Source organism: Triticum aestivum, chromosome 7A (genome assembly GCF_018294505.1).
Source record: "Triticum aestivum cultivar Chinese Spring chromosome 7A, IWGSC CS RefSeq v2.1, whole genome shotgun sequence".
Classification (NCBI taxonomy): Eukaryota; Viridiplantae; Streptophyta; class Magnoliopsida; order Poales; family Poaceae; genus Triticum; species Triticum aestivum.
In genome coordinates, this window is record NC_057812.1 from 5589746 (window position 1) to 5611756 (window position 22011).

Sequence of the window (22011 nt, forward strand, 5' to 3'; positions counted from 1 at the left end):
TTGTAATATATGATTTGTATTAGGTTGATGAAATTGACGACATAAAGATACGCACACACCCTGTAAACTGATAGAGAGGTAGTACCTAAATTACCCATACTATGATCAACCTTACATCGGATAGAGGAATTTATGCGGCATACAGCTGCTAAGCGTCGAGAGATCGGCACGTCTTGGTCGGCTGAGCGCCGGCCTCGTGCGATCCCGGGTCCCAAGCAACCACGAGGAGCCTGAATCAGCAGCAGCTTTGCACAGGGCATGATTCTCTGCTCTTCTTTTTATTTTATTTTATTTTATTATTATTGAAGTAGCGACATTGCCGCTCAGGCCCGGCCCATAGGCCGGGCAAACGGGGCGCCCGCCCTGGGCCCCGAGGAGGCAGGGGCCCCGGCCCAGATAGTATACCTTCATGAAGCCCAAAGAAAATACATGATTTTTTTCCAAGGAGCCGTGCAAGGAAAAGCCCATTAGGCAAACCTCACGAAGGAATTCATCGATAATCAATCTGTTTGCACTGGACCCCAGACCCGCGACTCCTCTACTTCGCCAAATCCCAAACTCGGCGTCCCCGCTCCGATTCCAAAGTCGTGGCCAGTCATCAATGGATATCTACAGCGCAAATCATTCCCCAATCAGCTCTCCTTCGTTTCTCAACGCTCTGGCCGTTTCCTAGACTTTGGTCGACCAGGAAAGTGCATGTTCTTCTTTCCTATAATCTCGTTCTTCAATTCAAAGATTCGTTGATAAATAGCTCTACGCATGATTCAAACATCGCAGATCCGCTAATCTTCATGGATTTTCTTCTGCTCTTCATTGGATCCAAATGTCAGAGGGCTCAGGCAGTAGTCTAGGAGAAAGGAGAAATTTCATCCACTTCATGGTGTCGTCTTCTTTGTTCGTGCTGACTACTGCGGCGTACGGATCAAGGCATCTACATCCACATCAATCAATATCCAGGTGCTTTTGATCCCTGTATTAACCATTTTTTGTGCAGCTTGTTTACTGACTTGTCTTCAAGAAATTACTAGTAGTATAATCTCCAAAGGGACAATTACTGTTAACTTTTACAAAACTAGAATTCTTCTAGGGAATCTCCATTTGTCATCATAGTATTAACATGAAATACACAGTTTGCTTTGCTATGCCGTATGTAGGATAGTTTGGAAGAGGTGAATTATTATTTGGGTGATAAATTTTTGGGTACTAGAACATGGCAGATTGGGGAAGGATCCAGAACATATGTACATGGTAACACAAATGATTAAGTAGCAACCAGTTTTTACAAGGTTATTTGTTGTGCCAAAAAATTGATGTCTCTATTGACAATTAGGAAATCGATATTTTGTGGAGCTATATTATTTCATTACTATCCCGATGCATTTCTCTTGATTGATAAATAGTGGTACTGCCAGTCTTAGAGTCGAAAGATCACCAATCTATGTTATATACTGGATATCCATATTACATTACTTTTGAAAAGAAAAACTGAGCTTTTAGTATATCTCAAGAAGGGCCCCTTATTCTTTTATTGCCCTGGGGCCCCGTATATCCATGGGACGGCCCTGTTGCCGCTGGTCAAATGCTAGTTTGCAATTTTGTTTAGTTGCTCATGTGGAGGTCAAATCATCCTTGGAAAAGACGTAGCGGTGCTGGGCACGCTAGCACAAACCCACTGGGAATTTCACGTGAAGGACTCCACTTCTTTTAATATGTAAGTACTAATCAGTCATCACGTCATTTGAGGCCTAATTGATCTCCATAATGCAGTCTTATTACTCCCTCCATCCAGGTGCATAGGGCATCTAAAGCTGGTCATAGTGGAGAGTAACTTAGACTAGTGTCATATGCATGACACTAGTCTAAATTACTATCCTCATAGTGCAAAGTATCTTAGTAGTAGTGTCATAGTTTGTTTTATTTATTGTCTTATAGACTCATTTTACATCGGGAAGCGCTATGTTACAGTAACATATTATGTTACTCCAAGCACCTCTCTCCTCATTAAATACTTGCCACATAAGCAAAATTGTCTTGAGATGTGTTAAGTTACTATCTAAGTTACCCCATTATGGCTAGCCTAAGAAGTGGCACTGTGATTTAGGCGCGTAGAGATTGGGTGAGGTGAAAATTAAATCATATATTTTATGGGCAGCTAGCGTGCCATCCAAACATAGCAGCCAACCAACTTGCTTGTTAATAGGTGGATTGCATGCAAACACAATTAGTACCTCCGTCCGGGTTTTTAGGGCCCCTTAGGGCATTTCCAGCCGTTGGCCTCCCAGGAGGGGAAAAAAATCGCCCCCTGGGAGCGCGCCGGCGCTAAACCGTGCATTGGGGGCGTGATGTCCCCCAGTCGCGGCGCCCACTTTTTTTTTAAAAAAAATTCGAATACGGCGCAAACACGACTGAAATTTAACGCAAACATCGGCGAGTTCGTTCAAACTTAAACATATTTTACAAAAAAAGAAAAAAAAACTTCCGCGGGCTACCCCCGCCGTCTCCCTCGCCGCCCGCCTCGCCGCCCGCCCACGAGGTTTACATGCCGAGGAGGCTGTAGAACCGCGTGTAGTCACTGCCGCCGCCGCCGTCGTCGTCGTCGTCGTCACCGCCCCCGCCTGCGCCTCCGCCGTCCCTGCTGCATCCCTCCCCCGGTTGGCGCAGCGGGTTGGACGGTCCGGGGGCGTCGTCGTCGTCGTCGCTGTCGAGGACCATGACGCCGTGCTCGTCCTCGCGCCCACGCTTGCGGGCGGCGATCTCCTCCAGGGCCCCGCGCTGCCGGACCATCTCAACGCGAAGGTAGTCGTCCCGCGCCCACCGCAGGGCGTCCTCGTCGGAGAAGCCACGCCGGGCTATCTCCTCGTACTCCGCGGGGAGGCCGGGCTCCGGCTTGGGCTCGACGAGGACGAAGCGACCGGTGGGTGGGGAGGCGTTGGCGCCGATGCGGACGCCGGAGCTGCGGGTGCGCACGCTGACCGGCGTGCCCTGGGGCTCCGGCTTGACGGGGCGGAGGCAGGGCGAGCCGCCGAACGAGGAGGAGGACCCCCCGGTCTCCAGGCGCCTCGGGGTCCAGGAGCTTCCCCGGCGGATTGAGAAGGAATGGGGGCGGGGTACTCGAGACGCGGCGTGTTGCCGCCCTCGATGTACTCGAGGACGGCCTCCAACGTGCGCCCGGGCACGCCCCACCACCGACGCCGGCCGGCGGAGTTGAGCCTGCCGGAGGGCTCTACACCGTTGGTGGCCTCGAGCTGCTGGGCGTGGCGGCGCCGGAAGTAGGGCTCCCAGAGCGGGCTGTCGGGGACGTACCGAGGTCCCTCCCTCGCCGCCCGTGGCAGGTTTGAGCGGATGCGTGCGATCTCCGCACGCCGCGCCGCGCCGGTGGGTACCGGGGGCACCGGCACGCCACCGGCGCTGATCCTCCACGCGCCGGGCACCCGCATGTCCGGCGGGACCGGGTACTCGGCCTCGTAAAGGAGGCGAGCCTCGTCTTCGTGGAGATGGCGGCGGCCGAAGCCGTTCACCGCCGCGCCGTCACCAGGGAAGCGCTCGACCATGGGTGATGAACTGGAGACGGCGAGAGAGAGGAGAGGGAGGAACGACGACGGCGAGAGAGTGTGATCGCCGAGCACGCTGGTGCGCGTATTATATAGGCCGAGACGCCGCCCGTACGCGTGGCCGCCGTGTGTACGCGTGGCGGGCGAGGGAGGGCGAGGGACGCGCGTCGTCCGGCCTTCACTGCGCCGCCCGTGAGGCATCAATGGCGCAGGCTGACCGGCGCGGCAGCGCGACAGCTTTGGCATTGATTCGCCGCGGGAAACGAGGCGATGAGGACGACGAAGGGGCGAGAAGAGAGCCGTGTCGCTGACGCGGCGGGCCCGCGGCTTTTTCGCGCCAAAAAAGTTCGCCCGGCGCCCCCGGGCGCCCCCCAGCGCGCCGGGTTCGGCCTGGGTCCGCCGGCGCTGTTTTCGGCCCAGGCCGGCGAAAATTGGGCTCCTGGGGGCGCGACTGGGCCGATTTTCGGCGCCGGCGCAAAAAAAACGCCTGGGGAGGCCTTCCTGGGGGCGCGGCTGGAGATGCCCTTAGCACCACATGTCTGTACCATACTAGATCAGGATCGCGCCGTGGCGCGAGGGTGCCGGTCCAAACATTTGTATGCACATAATAAGAAGCTACTTAACAATGCATGAACATAGAAAGCATGTTTCACGATAGGTTAGCACCAAATATCTTAGGCATAGAAGATACGACAACACGTCGCTTAAAGACAATTTACAACTATGCATAGACAACTTTAAGTTTTAGGCATAATGTAGACGTTTAGGCATAGAAGATACGACAACACGTCGCTTACAGATGTTTTAGGCATAGAAGATACGGCAACACATCGCTTACAGACAATTTACAACATGGGTCTTGCCGTCCTCATGAACAACGCGTTCATACTAAGCCGGTGATAGTCCAAGGTGTGCCAGGAGCATGCCAAGAATTGTCGTGTGTGGGATCCTAAACACTCGCTGGGTGTCCTGTAGTTTCCAATAACATAAAACATAAGGCCTTGGGGAATTGCCCAAAACAATTGCATTACAGCATGGGAAAGGAATCAGAGAAATCAGTTGCGGATAAAAGCAACCATAGTGACAAAAAAGATATGCCAAGCCTATCGTTTAATCAGGATTTTGTTTAGGATGTGCCAAGCATTTAAAAAAACAGACTATGAATCAGGATTTTGTTGCAAACAGACTGAATGATGGAATGAGAAGAGGAATATATTCATGAAATAAAGCAAGAGAGATGAAGTTGAAAGGAAAGAAGTGCAGAGCTTGCAGGTGAAAAACATCATATAAAATGTATAATCACCAATCAGGCAATTTCAAGATATCATGACTTATTGTTGTGATTAAAACAAAGCTAGTTGATGAATGATTGGAATCAGCTATTTCAGTGAATAAATACATTCATGGCGTAGTTTCAGTTTTGTGCCATGAAGAGAGGCCGTCGAGTATGATATCCAGAACAGAGATGACCATATATATCAAGAATGGTGAGGTATGAAGAAGACAAACTCTCTAAGGAACACATGCAGGTAGGTATTTTTTTCTTGGATTCTATTGCTTCTACCTGAATCTCAAGGTATACAGTGACAGCCACGATTAGCGGAATTAAGCAACAACGACATGCTCTCTGATTTCAATGTAACATGTTTCAATTCCTCTATAACCCATGTGTTTTATCAAAACAAGCGCACAAACAAGATAATTATCGAAACAATATTATGTTCTCAGCAAGGCTATGTGCATTCTTCCCAAGTCTGAGATATGCACGTACAGTGGTCTTAGATCAATTGATAATCACCAGAACTAACTACAGTACATAGTCTGTGAATCAAAAGTGAGAAAATACCAGGAAGATGATTTGTGTAGTTGCAAGAGCTCAGGGGAAAGGAGAGTAGGCGGACCTGCTTGCTGGAGCTCCTTGACTGGCCAGTTGAACGTGCAGCCACAGCCGAGAGAGTGCTACTACCTTACATGAGAGCATGTTAAATGTTAAAAACTCAAATCCCTAACAAGAACTTTTTTTGAAAGACCCATAAAATCCAAATTGGGATAGGGGGACTAACACGAACTCATCCTTCACGCGAGCACCGCCACTCGATGGAGATGGTTGGTACCCCACGCCACTCCACGCATCATCATATTCCTCCTTCACGCGAGCACCGCCGCTCGGCAGCCTCCACATCCGCCGGCTCGGCTCCCTCGGAGGCCGCTGTGCCCCACGCCGACATGAGCGCCCATCCAAAGGGAAATAAAGAAGTAGACAACAAAACAAAGAGTGATGTTAATATAACCACAACATTCAATTCACATGTCAAGATACAATAGGAAGTCTTTCCACCAAGCGGCTTGATACATACAATTAAACTCAGGAAAATAATATTCACCACTTATAGATAATAAGCAGCTATAAGGGGGCACGTAGACAACCGCCTACCAGTATACATGCAAATAACTTCCAAAATAAACGTATGCCATAGGAAAAGTAAACTCCAACATATTACCAAAGAGACAATAAAAGCTCTAAACCAAAAAAATCTAAGAAATGCTCAATTCAGTTTACTTAATAGTTATGAAATTAATTATTCTTGGTCAGGTGGTTCTGGTATACTTAAGAAAACACTTGTAGACTTCAAGTAAAGATAAATACTCAAGCTACATGGAACTATAGTCAACAACATAGTTCTATAATAACAAGTGATTCCAATTAAACACAAGTGCTCAGAACCATGGAACTGGAGCTTTATAAAATCATGCTACTAATTATCTTAGACACCAATTAAACTCATATCCGGACCATGGTCAACTGTGGGTTTATACACTCGTCAGAAATATTGGCCACTAAAAACATAACAGCATTAATACAGTCAACACATACCTCAAGTACTGAAGGACTGAGGCACTGATCATCTGTTTGACTCATTTTCACTTCTGCATACGCTATTTTTATAAAGTGATCGAGCAGGGGTGCAGCATCGTCGAGCAGGGGCGGCGGCGACAGCTAGACCACCTTGAGCACCACGGTCCGGAAGCCAAGAGCATGAGCAGACCAAAATCAGAATGGATTAACCAGGAAACCCTAGACAAATCCCTAAAAAACAACAAAGCCCTTGATGAGCACATACACATCACAAAGGGAAAGACAAACAAGGGAGCAAATAATCACCTCGGCCATCTTAGAAGCCCACTCAGTGTGCTCCCTCTCCGCCCGACCCGCAAGACAGCCCCAACGCCACGCCACCGTCCCAACCGTGAAACAGCCAGAGAAGCAAGGAAGATGGTAAGAAACAAGCGAAATAAAAGGTAGTGGGATCCAATACAAACATTAACCAGCCTAAAGATGCTGTTATTAGAAACATGACACCATGGTTTCTGCTGGTTTATCAACAAATTAAAACAAGCCATTGAACCGACAACTTGCTTACTCTTAACCAGATGAAATCAAGGACCAACAACAAACAATAGAAGTCAAGAACAACTTATATGCAATAAAGGTATGAGAGAGAAGAAATATTCACATAAGATGGCTATAAACACTAGAGCATAAATAAGCAACACCTTTAAATACAAATAAAAAGGGTGCAGGGTTCAATGCATAGTGGGCTCAGATTTGCCTTTCCTCGATCATATAATCTACCCCCGCCATCTCTTGTCACCACATTAATCTGTTTATACAGTGGAGCTGCCCTGGTTATCACTCAACAAGAATGACCATCCAAGGACAGAACAATAAGTATCACATGATCAAAAAGGATTCTAGAGACAAGAGGGAGGACCCAACTTGATACCCACAGGTGCCTTGTTTGCTCAAAGGCACACTTATTTTAGCCACAGCGAATCATCATCGCCCTAGCAAGGATGGCTTCCAACCAGTGGGGCACGTGCGAATAAAAAGGGTTCAGGGTTCAATGCATATGGGCTCAGATTTGCCTTTCCTCGATCATATAATCTACCCCCATCATCTGTTATCACCAGATCAATCTGTTTATACAATGGAGCTGCCCTGGTTATCACTCAATAAGAATGACCATCCAAAGGACAGAACAATAAGTATCACAGGATCAAAAAGGATTCTAGAGACAAGAGGGAGGACCGAACTTGATACCCACGGCTAATCATCATCGCCCTAGCAAGAATGGCTTTTGGCCGATGGGGCGCGTGATTCAAACGCGGTGGCACGAGATATCTCATTTTGGGAGTAACTATTCATTCCCGCAGTAATTGTTTTTTATCTGACGGACAAGGTCGTTACAGGGGTCAATCCGACGGCCCAAGATCCATCAAGCAACCAGATCCGACAGCCAGGAATCCCAAATCGCTGAGGAGCGGCCTGAGGAGCTTCTATTCTTATTTCTGGATGGACTTATTTCTGGATTTCTGGATGGACCACCAGATCAATATGTTCTTACGAGGGTTTAACTGCCCTGGTTATCACTCATTAGAAATGACAATCCAAGGACAGAGCCACTAAAATAAGAACATGATCAAAACAGCTCAAAGAAACGAGGGAGGATCCAAATTAATACCCACAAGTGCCTCGACTGCTTGAGAGCATGCCTATATCAGCCATAGCTGATCATCATAGCCCTGGCCATGTCCCATATAGTAGCCGAAGCAGAGCAGGGGAAGATGGACCTCACAGAGGGAGGTTGTAGCCGAGGCAGTACTCAGAGGGCACCAGGGTTGCGCCTAAACGACATCCAACCAGTGAGGAACCACGTCGGAGTTGCGCCTTGCACCATCCCGCCGACGAGCACGAAAGCCATGGGCACCGAAGTAGCCAAGGAGGTGAGGAGGTGATGTATAGCACATCTAGGAGCACCATGAGAGACGACCGGGGCAACGAGCAGGCAGGGAGAGAGGCGAGGCGGCAGGGAGAGGAAAGGGCACGACGCAAGTGCAGGCCTGCAGGGAGCGGAACATCAGCAATTTTTTCGTTCGGGGTATATAGGAAGTATCAAACATATCATATAAGTGCAATCATTGGAGTGAGTGATAGATTTATTATTCTGATAATTTGGTAGTAACTATACATAAATAATTCATTCGCCAACAGTAAAAAATATGCGATGCATTATTTACACAAAACAATATTTTTTGTATAGGGTCAGAAAGATATTTCAGCATTCAAATCAATAAGGCTGAAATAATCTAAGAGTATTATCACTACAGACCAACAATTTATGAACTCGCTGTCAGTCAAAAGTAATAATACATGGAAATCTATCTTGAAGTGCAAGAGTTCAATTTAGCAGATCTGACACACCAGACACGAATGTGCTTACCTGCTTTCCCAGGCGGGCCTAGTCAGCTCTCTTTTAGCTGCAATCAAAGATAAGATTTGTTAGGACATTCTTGTGGGCAAAATTTATCATCATGCAAGCAATGGGCCTATCTATCGGGTTCGCGCCTTGACGCGAGGGTGCCGGTCCTAATGTTTTAATCAAACGGGTAATGCTAAGTCAGTATTAACCCAGATTTAGCATATGCAATCATACAGGATAACATGCAGTGAGAATATAATAGGAGCGAGATACAGATGTGCAGACACATGTGAACAGATTTCAAAATTACGGTAATATTTTAAAAATATGTTAACACTTCTTATGTTACACAGAAAAAAGCCTATAATAGTCAACAACAAGAAACCCAACCCATCCAACACTTTTACATCGCCACCAAGTGCCCTGTAGTAGAAATATCAGCCAAAATATGCACTAATGATTATCTGAACTGGAGCATCACAAGAAACAAGAATATATTTGATAGACAACATACTGAACTTGGTTCACAGGACATGACATTCCTTATGATCTGAACCTTGTAAAAAGGAAAGATGTATTTACTATTACATCTGATCATTCTAGCACAGCGAGTACAACCTTAAGGTAAAGAGAAGATTCACAATGGAGTTGACAGATGCCATGAGGACGATCAAGAGTACAGAATCAGCCGGGCTACAAAGCAGCAGAGCAAGTCTGTGAATAGATGTGGCGCGCGTTGCCTGCCTGAGCAATTCGACAGAGTATATGTCCTGACAAGAAGAGAAAAGGAGGTGGAGCACCACATTACATAATTTATATTAGACTAAAGAGCAATACAATATCACAATAATTTGAAGGAGTAATTGCATGCCTAATCATGATCTCAAGAGATGTGACTCTGCACATGTATTTCTTTGATCATTTTTCATTTGAATAACCACGATCTTAAAATTACTATAGTTCGGTTTGATTATAATCAAATAAATCAACCAGCTATGCAAGTACGATAGTTATCTACAGATAGGCACCTCACGTGAGTCATAAATTTCAGGATAGGTACTTACTATATATTCTAAGATTGGCATGCATCTTGTTAGAACCAAGAAATACATGTATATATACGACAACAGCTTGTGCTCCCAGGCGAACTGAAGCATGCTTATGCAGCATCAGGAATATCTAAATATATACGCTACTGAATATATACGATGGATTTACTCTAGTTGTCGTGGTAAAAAGTTCTAAACTGACTTATATTCTACAAAAATGCATACCGGATGTGATCCAGTGTGCTGTTGCAAATACAATTTTTTTAATAAATCATTTGTACATCTCTGACCTCTATGCTCTAGCCATGATTACTATGTAATTACTAAGTTCTTAACTTTCTCTTCATTTATAATTAGAACATGGCATTACTTTGATATATCCCCACCTTGACACGGAGATCCTAAAAAAATCAGGCAAATAAGCCTAAAAACAAAACAGTGGTGAATACCTTGAGAAATTAAAGACTAATTTGACCCTTGTATCAATCAATAAACCAAATTCTACTCTAGATGGCCACATATTGCCCATTCATAACTTTTATAAGGTGTATTGACCCGGTAACCGACTTTTAGTTATATTAGGTACTGAGCATTGGTCGATGCAACATCAAAGAGCAAAATTGGTTCCTTAAATAGAGAAGCTTTTTGGAAACTTCACATGGAGAAAGCAAGGAATTTAAACCATGCTGCCAAGGTAAAGCATCCGACAACGCAAAAGGGACAACATAATCCAGAACAACGATTGTAAGCCATATTTTTTAATACAGCTGAGCCCAGAAGGGCTATTAAGCTAAGTTAGAAATTGTAGCACGGATAGAAAAAGGGCCTATAGTCCCGGTTCGTAAGGGCCTTTAGTCCCGGTTCCGGAACCGGGACTAAAGTGTCGATACTAATACCTCCCCCCTTTAGTCCCGGTTCAATCCAGAACCGGGACTAAAGGCCCTCCACGTGGGCAGTGCGCAGAGCCCAGTCAGGAGACCCTTTGGTCCCGGTTGGTGGCACCAACCGGGACCAATAGGCATCCACGCGTCAGCACTTCTGTGGTTGGGGTTTTTGTTTTTTTTTTGAAAGGGGGGGGGTTGGGGGTTTTGGGGGGTTAATTTAGGTGTTTCATATATTGTGTTAGCTAGTTATAATTAATAGAGAGAAGTGTCCTCTGTTATGTCCGTGCTTGGTCGACGCTACGTACTATACATACGTATATAGAGAGGACTAGACACGCTAGCTAGCTAGTAAGCAAACGAAGGAAACAGAAGATCGTCATGAACAAATATGCATATATACAGAGAGAAGTGATATCGACCACCTCTCCTTCTCCGAGAGATTGGTCGAACAACAAGTTCTCGTATATCTGTCTGACACTACCGGCTACATATATACAATAATTATCTCTTACAAATATAATCATACGGACTCAGGGTCCACATAGAATTCTCCGTCTTCAGGGATCACGTGGTCAAGAAAGAATGCCGCCAATTCCTCTTGAATTGCTCGCATGCAAGCTGGTGCTAGGAGTTCATCCCGCTTCCGAAACATCTAATTTGAAGAAGGGGGTCAATACATATATATATATATATATATATATATATATAAATGAATGAAACTCAACACAAATGATGGTAATAAAATAAAATTGTGAATGTTGTTATTTACGTACTTCATATTGTTCGTTAGAGTACCCGCCCCGCTCACAGGTCGTGTGGCGGATGGACTCGCAGATGTAGTATCCACAGAAATCATTCCCTTGTTCCGGCCACAACCACTTTACAAGAAATAGAGGTCAATCAAAATGATAAGCAAGAATGCTAAATGGTATTGATGAAACTAGCGCTTGAATCACTAGGAGATGCGCGGAACATGCTACTATAGTACTTACTTTCGGGTGTCTAAATTCCAGCTCCTTCGGCAGTCCCGGAACTGTTTTGGTGAATTTTCTCCAAACCCTGCCGGACAAAGAAAACAATTACTTGATATCAGGAAATGAACAAAGTTGCTGATATGGTGGATAATGATTGATTTAACTTACTTCTTGAGGATTTCAGTCATGTCCGCATACTCCTTGGGATCTTTTCGTTTAGAGTCCAAGACGGTTACTACTCCCTGCTCAAGCTTAATCTCTAGGAGAATATAGTGGAAACTGCACACACATGCATAACTCATGAATTACATTACTATAACCTTGACTAATATATAAGGGAAACCGAATACGCACAAGACAGTAACACTCACCTGAAGTTGTAAGGAAAGAGTATTATATCTTTGTTTTGATTTATTACGAACGATCGTAGCAAGTTGGCCTCGGTAGCTGCGGCATGAAGTTTAACCTGAGTTGCATCTATGAGATATGTGTTAATGAACCCAATATCACTGACTTGTCTTTTCTTCAATTCGGCGATCTTCAATCAGCATAATATAGTGAGGATGATTATAAATACATGCAATGAAAGAGCTAAGCTATATAGAGAAACTTAATGACAGAAGTAGTACTACTTACAGACAGTAGCAGGCGACCGTTGTTTTATCGAGGGCCAATTGATTGAAAAACTGATAGAACTCCTCAAATGGAACAGGCAACAGATCAACTCCAACGAGGTCATGCTCCTTTTTAACTTTCACATACAAAGTACTCCTCCCCCCAGAGTCTCTGCAGATTTTCAAGTACCAATCATGCAATCTTCACATCATCGTTGATAGAGATCTTTCATCTTTGACGAGAGGCTTCCCGTACTCGTATCTTTGTATCTGCACCTCCATGGGTTCATAATGTACTTCGTCGGGCAGGTAATCTGCAAGATTGCTATAACCGGGCACCATCCTCGGATCATTATCGACGTTGTGGCTAGGCACCTTGAGCGGGGGGCACGATTGCTTCGCTTGTTCGCCGAGCTGGGCAATTTGTTTCCCAGCTCGTCGTTCTTTCAGCCTTTGATCACTGACAGTACTTCCCGACCGCTCCACTTCGGCAAATTCCTTTCCAATAATGCGATCATAGTTTCCTTTCGGCGGATCAGACTTCGGTGGTTTTGTCAGGGCAGCCAGAGTGCGCTTCACGTTCACCCGATCTACCTTCTCCTCCGGAGGTGGATGTTCTTTGCTTTCACCCCTTCAAAGAAGTTCCTCACTTCTTCTCGCGCGATCTCGGCGTTCTCCTCCAGGGTCCTCTCATATGGTAACTTCTCTGGAGTCTTCAGAGAAGGACCGAATCTGTATGTCCTCCCGCCTCTGGTTGTACTGCTAGACGCCGACCGAGCAGACGGAGTAGTTGTCTTCTTTACTTGCTTAAGCGGCGGAGGAGAAGGACTACAACGCGCCGGAGCAGCTGGAGCGGCGACAGGTCTCTTCCGCCCTTGCCGACGAGGCGGAGAAGGAGGAGGCTGGCTGCTCGGGCGCGTCGGCGCAGGCGGAGAAGGAGGCGGAGTGCCGCCACGCGCCGGAGAAGGAGCCGACCGAGGGCCCTGATCGTCACTCGCCGGAGGAGGAGGCGGTGGAGGCGGAGTGCCCTGACTCGCCGGAGGAGGAGGAGGCGGTGGCGTCCAGTTCGGAAGGTTGATGAGCTCCTTCCGCCATAGGCATGGAGTCTTCAGAGCAGACCCCAGCCGAGTCTCCCCTTCACCGGTAGGGTGGTCAAGCTGGAGGTCCTCAAATCTCTCCGTTATCTCATCCACCATCACCCTAGCATATCCTTCTGGAATCGGCCGGCAGTGAAAAGTTGCGCCGGGTTCAGTAGGATAAACAGAGCCAACAGCCGCCTTGACCTTCAAATTCATCCATTGCGTCATAAGGTGGCAATTTTGAGACTCCGTTATAGCATCCACGGGATAGCTGGCAGGAGTCGTCAAGGCATGCTCCAGCTGAAGCAGCTCGGTGGAAGCCACGCTGCTTCTGCGCTGAGATGGCGGGGTAGCTTCGGGGGAGGCTTCGGCAGTATGTTTGCTGCGATTTGCTTCTCGTTCCTCTATCGCGTCTACCCTTGCTTGCAGCGCCTGTATTTGGGTCCGCTGCACTTTTTTCCTCCTCTCATGGGATTTGTAACCGCCTGCGTCCGGAAACCCAACCTTCCACGGAATGGAGCCTAGCGTGCCTCGTGTCCGTCCAGGGTGCTCAGGATTCCCGAGGGCCATTGTGAGCTCGTCGTTCTCTCTGTCTGGAAAGAACGTCCCTTCCTGCGCTGCTTCGATATACTGCTTAAGCTTACTGACTGGTATGTCCATTTGATCGTTCGTCCAAATGCACTTCCCTGTTACAGGGTCCAGTGTTCCGCCAGCCCCGAAGAACCAAGTCCGGCAACGGTCTGGCCAGTTAATTGTCTCTGGTTCGATCCCTTTATGAACCAGATCATTCTCAGTCTTGGACCACTTAGGCCGGGCTACGAGGTAGCCACCTGACCCCGTGCGATGGTGAAGCTTCTTCTTCGCAGCATTTTGCTTGTTTGTCGCCGACATCTTCTTACTCTTTTCTGATGTCTTGTGGGCCACAAATGCGGGCCAGTGATCTCTGATCTTCTCATATCTGCCCTTGAATTCTGGTGTCTCATTATTTTCGACAAACTTATTCAGCTCTTTCTTCCACCTCCTGAATAGTTCTGCCATCCTCTTCAGAGCAAAAGACTTGATTAATTTCTCTTTAACTGGGTTCTCTGGATTATCCTCAGGCGGTAGGGTGAAATTTGACTTCAGCTCAGTCCAAAGATCATTTTTCTGCATATCATTGACATAAGACACCTCAGGGTCTTCTGTAGCCGGCTTAAACCATTGCTGGATGCTTATCGGGATCTTGTCCCTAACCAGAACCCCGCACTGAGCAACAAATGCGCTCTTTGTCCGGAGGGGTTCAATAGGTTGGCCGTCGGGCGCGATTGCTATGATCTCAAACTTTTCATCCGAGCTCAACTTTTTCTTCGGGCCTCGTCTCTTTACCGAAGTTGTGCTCGATTCGGAGGGCTAGAAAAAAGAACAAAGACTTAATTAATATGTGTACATACCAAAACAATGAATGCATCAATCAGCTAGTCAGCATAGGCTTAACTAATATATATACCTGGCCGGACTCGGTTCGGTCACCGGAGCCGTCATCACGGTCTCCTTCTTGCACCGGCATTGGGTCACCGGAGCCGTCCTCATGTTCTTCTTCTTGCACCGGCATTAGGTCACCGTAGCCAGCTTGTTCACCCTCTCCTTCCAGACCATCGGTTTCGTTGAGAAACAACGAGATGGCATCACTTCCTTCTGCGATTATGTCCCTCAACAACGCTTCTTTTGTTGCTTCGTCTAGGGCGGTGTCCATAGTTTCTACAAATATTTACAACATGGCAATTATTATTCAAACATGACAGATGGATATATTAGTGCCAAACGTAGAACTAGCTACCTAATCATAGTAAGCTATCGGGAGGGGGTATATATCGACAACGACGACACTACATCTATGTCCCTCGACGACCCTCGTTCCCGATAAAAAAAAGAGGAAGAAGAAGAAAAAAAGAGGAGAAGAAAGAATAGAGGAGAAGATCTCCTCTATTCTTTCTTCTCCTCTTTTTTTCTTCTTCCTCTTCTTTTTTTATCCTCTTCTTCCTCTCATGTTCGATAGGATCGCCGAGGGGTCGGGAGGTTGCCTAGTGTCAAGGGATTCAACAAAACCATGTCTTCATCATTAGGCGAAAGTAACATGTGCATGATGGTACGAAGCTCTTCAAAGTTGTTCTGGAACGGAGTCCCAGATAGGATAATTCGCTTTTTGGTACAAAGTTCAGCAAGAGCCTTCCGAATATCGCTATTTGGAAGGCCTTTGCTGAATTCGTACCAAAAGGCGGATTATTCTATCCGGGACTCCATTCCAGAACAACTTTGCAGAACTTCGTACCAACATGCCCTGGTTACTTCCGGCTAATGATGAAGGCATGGATTTCTTCAATACTTTGACACTAGGAAACCTCTCTCTACTTCCGGCTAATAAGAATAAGAAGAAGAAGAAGAAGAAGAAGAAGAAGAAGAAGAAAAGAAGAAAAAAAGAGGAGAAGAAGAAAGGAATAGTGGAGAAGAAGAGAAAATAGAATATATTCTATTTTCTCTTCTTCTCCACTATTCCTTTCTTCTTCTCCTCTTCTTTTTCTTCTTTTTTCTTCTTCTTATTTATTTCTCCTCTTCTTTTCGGTAGAGGAAACCCTAAATAGCTAGCAAGTATCGTGGGTGTGAGATACATGTGGCCTTCGGTGTCGGACACTACATCCACGTCCCACAAGTGACGTGGGCGTCGAAGCCCGCGCCACTTGTGGGATGTGGGTGTAGTGTCCGGCACCGACGGTACATGTATCTCACACCGACGATACTTTCTATTTAGGGTTTCTCCTCTACCGCTCCTCGACCTCTCGACGACCCTCGTTCCCGATAAAATAAAGAGGAAGAAGAAGAAGAAAAAAAAGAGAAGAAAGAATAGAGGAGAAGACTTCCTCTTCTTCCTCTCCTCTTCTTCTCCCTCTTCTTCCCCTTCTTCCTCGCCTCTCTCATGAATGTCCGGCGTTCTCGACCCCCCTCTCTATTCTTTCTTCTCCTCTTTTTTTTCTTCTTCCTCTTCTTTTTTATCCTCTTCTTCCTCTCATGTTCGACGACCCTCGACCCCGATAACATTTTTTCCCCGATAACATTTTTTTCTCCGAGATAGTTAGTGTTCCCGAGTGAACCGGAGGGGGACATTTTTTTCTACGAATGTTCTATATACATACATCCATCGATATCATTCCATACATACATATACATCTACATTATATATGAACAAAAAAAATATCAAAATTCATCATACATACATGTACAGTATATATGAACAAAAATTATAAACTTTCTCCCCAACTCATACATACATACATACATACATCTACATCATATCAATATTTTGCAAATTAAGGAGCAGGGAAGGAAGGAAGGGGGGAGGATGGGGCGGTAGCTACCTCTCCCGGAGGGATCGGGGAGGAGACGCGGGCGGCCGGCGTCGGGGGCGACGGCGACGAGGACGGGCTCGGGGTCGGCGAGGGCGAGGGCGACGGCGGGGCGCGCTCGGCGGCGGCGGACGGGCTCGGGGGCGCAGGGGGTGCTCGGGGGCGGCGGATGGGCTCGGCGGCGCAGGGGGTGCTCGGGGGCGGTGGACGGGCGGCCGGCGACGACGGCGAGGCAGGGCGCGCTCGGGGGCGGGGCAGGGGCAACGGCGGCGACGGCGAGGCGAGCACAGGGGCAGCCTGGCGGCGACGTCGGGGCGGGATCGAAGAAACTGAACCAAAATTTTCACAAGTGTGGCTTATATAGACGGAGCATTGGTCCCGGTTGGTGGCACAAACCGGGACTAATGCCCCCTTTAGTCCCGGTTGGTGCCACGAACCGGGACCAAAGGCCAATTTTCAGCAGCCCAAAGGGCGGGAAGCGGCGGCCTTTGGTCCCGGTTGGTGGAACCAACCGGGACTAAAGGGGGGCATTGGTCACGGTTGGTGCCACGAACCGGGACCAATGCCCCCTTTAGTCCCGGTTGGTGCCACCAACCGGGACCAATGGCCTTTGCTGCCCCGAGCCCAAAAGTTTAGTCCCACATCGCTAGCTGAAGGGCGCCGGCACTGGTTTATAAGCGCTGGTGTTCCTACCGATTCGAGCTCCTCTCTAATGCAGGCTTTCGGGCCTAAACTTGCTACTGCCTGTGGGCCTATTGGGCCTTCTGCGGGCCTGAATCCTGGCCCATGTAGGGTTTCTAGTCGTATTCAGGCCGTGGAGGCCCAGTAGGAGGCATTTTTTTGGTTTTTTCTTTTTTATTTCTATATTTTTTTGGTTTTTTATTTTTTTATTTCTACTTAAAACTAAATACTTACAGTTTTTTAGTGATTTCTTTTTGCTTTTAGGTCACAAAAATTATAAACTTTCTGTTAGTGCCATTAGTTTTAAATTTTAAATAGTTTAAATTTGAATTTTTAAAAATTTGTGTGAATCACTAGTTTATGAATAACTTTACTATAAAATAGAATTTTTTTCTATTTATTTTTTATTTCTACTTACAACTAAATACTGATAGTTTTTTAGTGATTTCTTTTTGCTTTTAGGTCACAAAAATTATAAACTTTCTGTTAGTGCCATTAGTTTTAAATTTTAAATAGTTTAAATTTGAATTTTTAAAAATTTGTGTGAATCACTAGTTTATGAATAACTTTACTATAAAAATAGAATTTTTTTCTATTTATTTTTTATTTCTAGTTACAACTAAATACTTACAGTTTTTTAGTGATTTCTTTTTACTTTTAGGTCACAAAAATTATAAACTTTCTGTTAGTGCAATTAGTTTTAAATTTTAAACAGTTTAAATTTGAATTTTTAAAATTTTGTGTGAATAACTAGTTTATGAATAAGTTTACTATAAAATTAGAAATTTTTTCTTCTTTGCTATTGAAGAATATTATAGTTTTATTTTAGTTGATCATAACATAATATTTTAATTGATTGTTTTTATTTTCATAAAAGTTTTGTAGTTTATTCTGTTTGCTATTAATTCATTCTTTGAGCTAAATGACTCTGAAATTGGAAAGCATTTCAAAATGAACTCTGAAAAGGTTGAAAGTTGGCTTGGTATCATCATTTCACCCACATAGCATGTTCCAAAAAGTAGAGAGGGTTACGACAAAAACTTGATGCACTTCGTGTACAAAATGGACAATCACTTTCGAAGTATCAAAGTTTCAAACCATAAGACATGAAAGCATTTCAAATGAACTCTGAAAAAGTTGAAAGTTGGGATGGTATCATAATTTCACCCACATAGCATGTGCATGTACAAAACGGACAATGGTAGCATGTTCGTCTGTTACAAATTTGGCATGGTATCATCATAATAGTTGCGGGAGAAAGTCTTCACTTTTTCTTCGCTTGTGTCATTTGCTTATTGCGCCGTAACCATGGATAATCTTCATTGTTTATCAGGATGCTTGGGTCAGCCTTGACATTGAAGGGAGGAATTTCATGAAACTTTTCATAATCTTCAGACATGTCTGTCTTGCCGTCCACTCCCAGGATGTCCCTTTTTCCTGAAAGAACTATGTGGCGCTTTGGCTCATCGTATGATGTATTCGCTTCCTTATCTTTTCTTTTTCTCGGTTTGGTAGACATGTCCTTCACATAGATAACCTGTGCCACATCATTGGCTAGGACGAACGGTTCGTCAGTGTACCCAAGATTTTTCAGATCCACTGTTGTCATTCCGTACTGTGGGTCTACCTGTACCCCGCCGCCTAACAGATTGACCCATTTGCACTTAAACAAAGGGACCTTAAAATCAGGTCCGTAGTCAAGTTCCCATATGTCCACTATGTAACCATAATATGTGTCCTTTCCGCTCTCGGTTGCTGCATCAAAGCGGACACCGCTGTTTTGGTTGGTGCTCTTTTGATCTTGGGCGATCGTGTAAAATGTATTCCCATTTATCTCGTATCCTTTGTAAGTCAATACAGTCAAAGATGGTCCCCTGGACAACAAGTACAACTCATCACAAACAGTGTTGTCACCTCTGAGACGTGTTTCCAACCAACTGCTGAAAGTCCTGATGTGTTCACATGTAATCCAGTCGTCGCACTGCTCCGGGTGTTTGGAGCGCAGACTGTTCTTGTGTTCATCGACATACGGGGTCACCAAGGTAGAGTTCTGTAGAACTGTGTAGTGTGCTTGAGACCAAGAATATCCGTCCCTGCATATTATTGAGTCTCTTCCAAGAGTGCCTTTTCCAGTCAGTCTCCCCTCATACCGCGATTTAGGGAGACCTATCTTGTTAAGGCCAGGAATGAAGTCAACACAAAACCCGATAACATCCTCTGTTTGATGGCCCATGGAGATGCTTCCTTCTGGCCTAGCGCGGTTACGGACATATTTCTTTAGGACTCCCATGAACCTCTCAAAGGGGAACATATTGTGTAGAAATACGGGCCCCAGGATGACAATCTCGTCGACTAGATGAACTAGGACGTGCGTCATGATATTGAAGAAGGATGGTGGGAACACCAGCTCGAAACTGACAAGACATTGCGCCACATCACTCCTTAGCCTTGGTACGATTTCTGGATCGATCACCTTCTGAGAGATTGCATTGAGGAATGCACATAGCTTCACAATGGCTAATCGGACGTTTTCCGGTAGAAGCCCCCTCAATGCAACCGGAAGCAGTTGCGTCATAATCACGTGGCAGTCATGAGACTTTAGGTTCTGAAACTTTTTCTCTGGCATATTTATTATTCCCTTTATATTCGACGAGAAGCCAGTCGTGACCTTCATACTGAGCAGGCATTCAAAGAAGATTTCTTTCTCTTCTTTCGTAAGAGCGTAGCTGGCAGGACCTTTATACTGCTTCGGAGGCATGCCGTCTTTTTCGTGCAAACGTTGCAGGTCCTCTCGTGCCTCAGGTGTATCTTTTGTCTTCCCATACACGCCCAAGAAGCCTAGCAGGTTCACGCAAAGGTTCTTCGTCACGTGCATCACGTCGATTGAGGAGCGGACCTCTAGGTCTTTCCAGTAGGGTAGGTCCCAAAATATAGATTTCTTCTTCCACATGGGTGCGTGTCCCTCAGCGTCATTCGGAACAGCTAGTCCACCGGGACCCTTTCCAAAGATTACGTAGTGTAAATCATTGACCATAGCAAGCACGTGATCACCGGTGCGCATGGCGGGCTTCTTCCGGTGATCTGCCTCGCCTTTGAAATGCTTGCCTTTCTTTCGACATTGATGGTTGGTCGGAAGAAATCGACGATGGCCCAGGTACACATTCTTCCTGCATTTGTCCAGGTATATACTTTCAGTGTCATCTAAACAGTGCGTGCATGCGTGGTATCCTTTGTTTGTCTGTCCTGAAAGGTTACTGAGAGCGGGCCAATCGTTGATGGTCACGAACAGCAACGCCTTAAGGTTAAATTCCTCCTGTCTGTGCTCATCCCACGTACGTACACCGTTTCCATTCCACAGCTGTAAAAGTTCTTCAACTAATGGCCTTAGGTACACATCAATTTCGTTGCCGGGTTGCTTAGGGCCTTGGATGAGAACTGGCATCATAATGAACTTCCGCTTCATGCACATCCAAGGAGGAAGGTTATACATACATAGAGTCACGGGCCAGGTGCTGTGATTGCTGCTCTGCTCCCCGAAAGGATTAATGCCATCCGCGCTTAAAGCAAACCATACATTCCTTGGGTCCTTTGCAAACTCATCCCAGTACTTTCTCTCGATTTTTCTCCACTGCGACCCGTCAGCGGGTGCTCTCAACTTCCCATCTTTCTTTCGGTTCTCACTGTGCCATCGCATCAACTTGGCATGCTCTTCGTTTCTGAACAGACGTTTCAACCGTGGTATTATAGGAGCATACCACATCACCTTCGCAGGAACCCTCTTCCTGAGGGGCTCGCCGTCAACATCACCAGGGTCATCTCGTCTGATCTTATACCGCAACGCACCGCATACCGGGCATGCGTTCAGATCCTTGTATGCACCGCGGTAGAGGATGCAGTCATTAGGGCATGCATGTATCTTCTCCACCTCCAATCCTAGAGGGCATACGACCTTCTTTGCTGCGTATGTACTGTCGGGCAATTCGTTATCCTTTGGAAGCTTCTTCTTCAATATTTTCAGTAGCTTCTCAAATCCTTTGTCAGCCACAGCATTCTCTGCCTTCCACTGCAGCAATTCCAGTACGGTACCGAGCTTTGTGTTGCCATCTTCGCAATTGGGGTATAACCCTTTTTTGTGATCCTCTAACATGCGATCGAACTTCAGCTTCTCCTTTTGACTAATGCATTGCGTCCTTGCATCGACAATGACCCGGCGGAGATCATCATCATCGGGCACATCGTCTGGTTCCTCTTGATCTTCAGCAGCTTCACCCGTGGCAGCATCATTGGGCACATCGTCTGGTTCCTCTTGATCTTCACCAGCTCCCCCCGTTGCAGCATCACCGTATTCAGGGGGCACATAGTTGTCATCGTACTCTTCTTCTTCGCCGTCTTCCATCATAACCCCTATTTCTCCGTGCCTCGTCCAAACATTATAGTGTGGCATGAAACCCTTGTAAAGCAGGTGGGAGTGAAGGATTTTCCGGTTAGAGTAAGACCTCGTATTCCCACATTCAGTGCATGGACAACACATAAAACCATTC

General features: G+C 46.1%; 1 long non-coding RNA gene across 1 annotated transcript; it reads right to left on the bottom strand.

Moving 5' to 3' along the window:
* Positions 1-4482: 4482 nt before the first annotated feature.
* LOC123152349 (uncharacterized) lies at positions 4483-5816 on the bottom strand. The gene is made up of 3 exons (XR_006476118.1): positions 5615-5816; positions 5453-5513; positions 4483-4520 (listed from the first exon to the last, which is right to left on the bottom strand). It is a non-coding gene; the product is annotated as an uncharacterized lncRNA (long non-coding RNA).
* Positions 5817-22011: the final 16195 nt, after the last annotated feature.